The sequence below is a fragment of the Dasypus novemcinctus genome, chromosome 18 (genome assembly GCF_030445035.2).
Source record: "Dasypus novemcinctus isolate mDasNov1 chromosome 18, mDasNov1.1.hap2, whole genome shotgun sequence".
NCBI classification, from domain to species: Eukaryota; Metazoa; Chordata; class Mammalia; order Cingulata; family Dasypodidae; genus Dasypus; species Dasypus novemcinctus.
This window is the reverse complement of record NC_080690.1, coordinates 47,844,432-47,851,623: the sequence shown is the minus strand read 5'-3', so window position 1 is coordinate 47,851,623 and position 7,192 is coordinate 47,844,432.

The window sequence follows — 7,192 nt, the reverse complement described above, 5'->3', positions numbered from 1 at the left end:
TGCCTGCAGCACAGCCTTGGAGAGCAAGAAACACACAGGCCCTTTCCAAGCTTTTCCGGAACTAGCGAGGTACCCCTAGGCATCACCATTATTCCCTCCAGTGTCTGGATTTCACTTTCCTTCTCAATGGCAAAGGAGTCATTCCCAGCCCCCCAGGCCCACTGTTGCTCAGATATGGGGCCTCATTGGACCAGGTCTCTGGCTAGGACCTGGGGAGATGTGGGGAGTCTCCCTCCTCTCCCTGCAGTTCCCTTCCAGGGGCCCCAAGGAGACAGGTGCCAGTTACCTTCTGTCATTTTACCTCCACAGGGGGCCAGGAGACTTCCCTTAGAAATGGCTTCGGGTCTTTGGTCCATGAGTGTACAACCCTGGAGGGCTCTTGCTGTCCTCAGCATTGGAAGGGAGGGGGCAGGCTTGTACTGTGTCACACAAATCCAGGACCCTGGAGAGATTCTAGGAAAGCAGATTCAGGGACTGACTTCAAGCAGAGTTCTGATGGGCAGAGTAGCCCACTACAAGGCAGCCTGCCTGGAGCGGCATGGGTCTCCTGACACCAGCTTGCAGCCCTTCTCAGGGGTGCTCAAGGGGAGAATGCCTGTAGTCAGAGGAGGTGCACCTTGGTTACCTTTAAGGTCTGCAAATCTTCTAAACCTGGACCTCATCATGGGGTAAGAGGTTTCTTGTTCACTGCATGAATTTGTCTTGCTATTAATAAGAATAATAGCTTTACTTTACCAAATGCTTTTCAGGTACCAGGTGTGGGCTACCCATCTTCCATGCATTAGTTCTCAATATGACAACCAAGTGATCCTTCATAAACATAAATCAGATTGTTCTTCCTGGGCTCCATACCCTGTAGTGGCTCCCATTTAATTCAGCATAAACATCAGTGGCCCTGCAAGGGCTAACAAGGTCAAACGGCCTGCCTTCCCCTTCTCCTGACCTCTCTGCCCTGGCTCAGGCTTCTCTAGCCAGACTGGCCTCCTTCTTGTAACACACAGGGAGTGCTCCCACCCAAGGGCCTTTGTACCAGTTGTTCCAGCTGGCTGGGATGCTCCTCCCCCAGATACCTTTTTGGCTAATTCCTTCATGTACTCCAGGTCTTTGTTGAGAAGTCACCTTCTCAAGGAGGCCTATCCAGACCATCATATTTAATTCTCCAATCTGCACCCTCCACCCTTCCCCCCCATCACTCCCAATTTCCTTTTCTTTACTCCTTTGCACTTACCACATTCTAACATACAGCACAATATCCTTACTTATTGTGTTTCTTGTTCATGGTCTGCAAACTCCATATAGGCAGGAATTTTTGTTTTGTTCCCTGATGTATTTCTAGCACCTAGAACAGGGCTGGCACCTAGTAGGACCTCAATAAATATTTGTGGAGTGAATGAGCTCATTTAATCTTTGTGACACCCCATTTATACAGGTGACTGAAGCCCAGAGAGGCTGAGGAATTTGCCCAAGGTCACCTAGCCACTAAGTGGCTTGGTGAGGCTTCAGCCTAGGTCTGCTTGATCCTGGCATTCTAATTCTTAACCCAAACACACACTCCTTCCCCATTCCAGGTGAGACTCTTGTCCTGGCACCTGGAATTGGTGTGGCGAGTGAGGCCTTTCTGCCAGGCGCAGCCTGAGCTACCCTTGCAGTCTCTTCCCTGCCCGTGCAACTGGCCTGCAGCAGCTCTGTTTGCTCTTCTGCTCCCTCTGATGGACTTGAAGGCTGGGCCTCTCTTCTTTGTGTCTTCACCTCCCAGCTGTGTCTAGCCATAGTTAGGGCTCAGTAGAAGCACTGTTAGGGACATTGGGAAAAGCTACTTTACCTTGCACTTGCTGGGGGTTTCCCAGTGGGCAGAGCAGGGACTTGTATATCTTTCCACTGAGTCCTTTGGCCAAATGGAGGTTCTGTGAGATGAAACCCGGCTGCAGCCTCTGCTGCCTGGTTGGGAGGTTGCTGAGCCATCCCTTTCCCTTCTGGCTGTATGGTTGTGGGTGCCTCTCAGTTGGAGGCACTAAAGGAGTCTGCCACAAAGCCTGTGGGTTGCTTCCCCTCAAGGCAAGCTCCTTTCTGGGGACACCGCTTCTCAGCCCTACCAACGGCGGGCGTCCCTTGTCCTGTTCTGAGCCAATCTTGGCTTCCTCCCTGATGGCTTGCGAGAGCATTGCAGGCTTGTTTTGTCTCCAGTCCTGATTGCTCATCAACGTGGAGGGCCAGACACCCTTTGGGTTAAAAGCTTTCTTCCTCCCTCTCTCCCTCCCTCCCTCCCTCTTGCACAGGCTCTGAAATGCCTGAGGACTCTCTGTGGACAGGGACATGGAGGGGAGCCCTTCTGTAAAGTGACCGGGCTCGCCCAGCTGGCTGGACCTGGGAGCTGGCTTCTGCCAGGGCCAGACAGCCCACTGCCGCCCTTGCTGCTTGCTCGTGCTGTGGTTACAGCTCTTATAGTATAGTGGGGCTGAGGGTTGGAGAATGCAGCTCTTGTCAATACCTTTTTGTGGATGGATTCATCGGACTCTCAGAGGCATTTTGAAAAGTGCTATTTAAAAAGACATCTCTGCCTCTTGCAAGAGCACCCTTAAATTAGAGCTCCAAGTGATTGTTCTTCCTGGAACTTACTTTATCAATTTATTTATTTTAATGTTCAGGTCCTCTTTGAGTCTAAGTTCCAATATTCTTGTCTCAGCTGCCCTTTCCTGTCCTCTCCAGACCACGTACAGCAACATTGATTTTGGGTAATGTTATTTTGATCTTAAGATGCAGCCCATCCGTAAACTTTCCCATCAATAAGCCTGGTATACTCTGTGTACCAAGCAGCTTGAAGGGAAATATCAGATTTATGGGGGCTTTTATTTTGGGCAAATCTAGTCACTCATTTGTCATCATTGTCAGAGGATAAAGACCTGAAGTCTGGCCCCAGGGTGGCTTCTCCAAGGGCAAGAGTCAGCTGCTCCGGGTTAGAGAAAGAGAGGCATGGCTTTCTCTGTACCCAGGTAGGGACTGCCAGGGATTGATGGGGGACCAAATGCCCCTAAGACCTAGGGGAGGGCAAGAAGAATGACTCACACCTTGGGTTCCTGTTGCTCTCTCTGCTCACTTCCTCAATAAGCCTTGGAGTCTGGATGTCCAAGTTCCTGGAGGAGGATAGTGAGGCTCTGGCTCCTGCATGGAACGGAGACAAGGGAGGGCCTCTGCTCTTTCCAGGCCTCGGACAGCCATCAGAGGAGTGGCTTGCCCCTACCTGTTGTGTCGGTGGTAAAGCAGGCCTGGCTGACTGTCCAACTGTGCTTGGCCAGCAGCAGGGGTGGACCCCACCACAGTCAGGCCCCACCATGGCTGTGTCAGTGTCTCCCTGCTGCGCTGGTGGGAGAGGCCATATTCCATAGCCTGTTTGCTTGCCAGAGACAGGGTTGATTGGACTTTGGGGTGGGGTGTCCAGATGAGACAGGGGAGGAAGGGGAGTCCTAAAAATCACCTCCAATGGCCAGCATGTCTGAGAACCGGGCCATTCATTTATCCAACACTTATCTATCAAGCACTACTTTAGGGCATGTTCTGTGCTCGGCACTAGGGATCCTGAGTGTGCCAGACAGATAAGGTTCTGTCCCCCAGGAACCTGCACTCAAGGGCAAGGGGAGGTGGAAATGGACACACAAGGAGAAAATTTAAAAAAATAATAACCATTGATTATTTGATCATTGATCAAATCAAATGATCATCGATTGTTTCAGCCAGGGATGTGTAACATGCACTGCACACAGCCACACACTTAGTAGGAATTCTGGTAGTGAAATTCCACCCACAGAGCCAAAAAGTGTGCCAACATTCCAAATGAGAACAGCCTATGCCAGGGGGTGGAGGCAGAAAAGCTGGGGACTTGTTTGGAACACAGAGAAGAGTCCAGTGTGAAAGGATCACAGGAGGAATTGAGGGACAGGACTAGGAAAATGGTTTGAAGTCAGAGCCTAGAGGGTCCAGATGCTAGGCCAGGCCAGGGGTGTAGACCCTCAAGGGGACAAGGCGATTGGCCCTGATGGCAGCACGGGGGAGGGATGGACTGTGCAGCATGAGCAGGGGCCTGGCAGTCTGTGGGCCTCAGGGTCAGGAGCTGAGCAGGGTCAAGGTGTCTGTCGGGATCCCTTCCTCCTTTTGGCCCTCCTCTGTGAGAGGCCGTTTGATGCTTTCTTACTCTTCTCTCCCTTGGCCCTTCAGAGCGAGCCCCAGCAAACAGCAGCTTAACCGGCATGATGATGTGAGGGTTTGAAGAGAGGCCAATGGTGCCTCTGTCCAAGGGGCCAGTGGGCCCCACCCCACACTTTCTGGTTCCTTGGCCCTGCTGAGTGGCTCGGGGCCCTCTGTGTTTGGTTGGGCAAGTCCCTGAGTCTCAGCTTTCCCAATTGCAGTGTGGAATGCTATTTCTGCCTCCTGTCTCTCCCCAGCCTCCTATGGAGATGCCCAAGAGTGCCTGGCTGCAGTTGGGCAGGCCGCTGGCGCTTAGATGCCACCTCTGATAAGTGTCATCAAGGCAGAGTCCTATCTCCAGGGCTGCCTCTTTTTTTTTTTTTTTTTTAAGATACATAGATTACAAAAAATGTTACGTTAAAAAATATAAAAGTTTCCCATATTGCTCTCCCACACCCCCACTCCTCCCATATCGACAGCTTCTTTCATTAGTGTGGTACTTTCATTTGATGAGTACATTTTAGAGCATTACTTCCTAGCATGGATTATAGTTTATGTTGTAGTTTACACTCTCTCCCAGTCCATTCAGTGGATTATGGCAGGATGTATAATGTCCTACATCTGTCCCTGCAATATCATTGAGGACAAATCCAAGTCCTGGAAATGCCACAATATCACACCTCTTTTTCCCTCTCCCTGCCTTCAGTAACTCCCGTGGCCACTGTCTCCACATCAATGACATAATTTCTTCCATTGCTAGAGTTACAATAATTGCTGTAGACTCTCTCAGTTCCCTGGTGTGGTGGTTGACCATCCTTACCTCCCTGTTAGCTGACCTGGGTAAGTCCAATGAACTGGAGAGTAAGTGTTGCTACTCTGCTGAGGGTCTGGGCCCAGCTGGCACATAGACAGTCCAGAGAGTCAAGTCTCCTGAGCACACACCAACCCCAGTGCCAACCACAAGTTCAGTAAATGTGACAGAAGAGGCATGCATAGAGAGATCACATCTGAGTCCAACTCCATCATACTCAGGAGCACAAATTCCAAAGTAGGGCCCACTGAAAAGGCACTGAACTCCAGAGCCATCTGTCATGACCGTAGGACCTGGGTGTCTCTGGAACCCTCAGGTGTACCCCTACCTGGGTTTTATCTACTTTAACTGTCTCTGAGATTATGCTGCGATGTGCGTAAGTGCAAACCTTCTGATGACTTCCTGACTCATTTTGAAGTCTCTTAGCCATATAAACTCATTTGTCTTTACCATTTCCCCCTATTTTCCATGGTCTTTTACTAGTTGTATCACCAGCTGGCACTTGGTAGTAATCCCTCAGGGACAGGGAGACTTATCCCTAGGAGTCATGTCCCATGCTGGCAGGAAGGCAATGCATTTACATGCTGAGTTTGGCTTAGAGAGTGACCACATTTGAGCAATGTGGAGGCCATCAGGAGAAAACCCTTAGGCACCCTGCAGCTCTAGGCCTAGTTGAAATTTCAAGCACACAGGCTCATAAGCATAGTCTCAGTATCAAGGGCCCATCAGGGGACCTTCCTTCTTCACTGGTCTTTGCCCTTTGTACTTGGGGGATGGTTGCTGCTCCATTGGGGAGTGTGACAGAGTTTCCCAGAATGGGGATTCAGCACTCCCTCAGTTGTTGTGTGAATTTCTACCCCCTATGTCAATACCCAACGAATATCTGAACATATCCCTATATCCTATATGCATGCCCTGGAGAACTCCCTCCCACCCATGCATCCCCCATCAATGACACCCCACATCAATGCTCCCCCTCAAGGGCTGCCTTTTGGCTGTCTGTGGCACAAGGGATAGTTCAATAAAAAACAAAGCCAAACCAAACCACCTAGGGAGGCAACAGAATGATGTGGTGCCCAGGGCTCTGGGATCAGCTTGATCTTGGTTCAGCCTCAGTTTACTTATCTGTACAAGGGGTGTAATAGCAGTGCCAACCAGAGGGTAAATGAAGGATCGATTGCCTTAAAGTATCTAAAGTAGATCACTCAGCACCTGGGGTGCAGTATCAATTAGAGCAGCTATCTGCATTTTACGGCACTCCCCTTGGTTTTCTTGATGTGTGGATATGGGAGGGTGTTTTCTGGGCATTGCCTGGCAGCCCTTGAGCCTGGATGGGGAGGGGCAGTGCCTGGGGGAGGTGACTAGATGTGCTGAGCATCCCCTAATGGATTTTACTGCTGCCTGTGTGTATGTTAATTTATTTAATCATTTACCAAAGTAAATCTTACAGACCCATAGAGAGCTTATTTTTTTATTTGTAATATTCTCAATACACTTGGGGTTTTATTTCCCACTAGATCTATTAGTTTAATTTAGTAGAGGACAGACTGTATACTTAACCAAAAATTGCTTTGACATTATGGAGAATTAAGAGGCTGGGGCCAGATGGATCTGAGCAGATCGATCTGTTTGAGATAAAACTCAGTTACTTTCCGTGCGCTTTCTTCACCTTAATGGGGAGGACAGTGATTAGAAAACACGGAGCTGGCTGACAACGACCAGGGGTCAGCCAGAGGGTCGGGGACTCTGGCTCCCATGCTTTCTACAGGCGCATGGAGAGGACCCCTTGGCGGGACACTGTAGGTGGTTCCACTGAAAATGCTTATGGGGCCAGAGGCATCCTTCTGTTGTTAAGAGTCAGTGTGAGTGCAGGGCCCTGATGCTTGGGGTATGAGGCTGTGGAGACAGTGTGATGGGCTGTCAAGTCTGGGGGGCAGACATGTAGCAGGGGGACCTTGGGAGAGTCTCCCCACCATTTGGAGCCTAGGTTTCTCCTGGATCAGAGGGCAGTGTGATTCCCCCTACATGGGGGTGTTGTGGGCATCAAATGAGTGGGTGACAGGGAAGTCATTTTACCAGTTGTCAAAATGTGCAATCATGTGTCACCTGCATCTCTGGGCTCCCAGGAATGACTCAGGAAATGATGGTTGGGCTAAGGGATGGTTTCAAATCTGGGACTCCAAGGTTGTCCACATCCTTCCA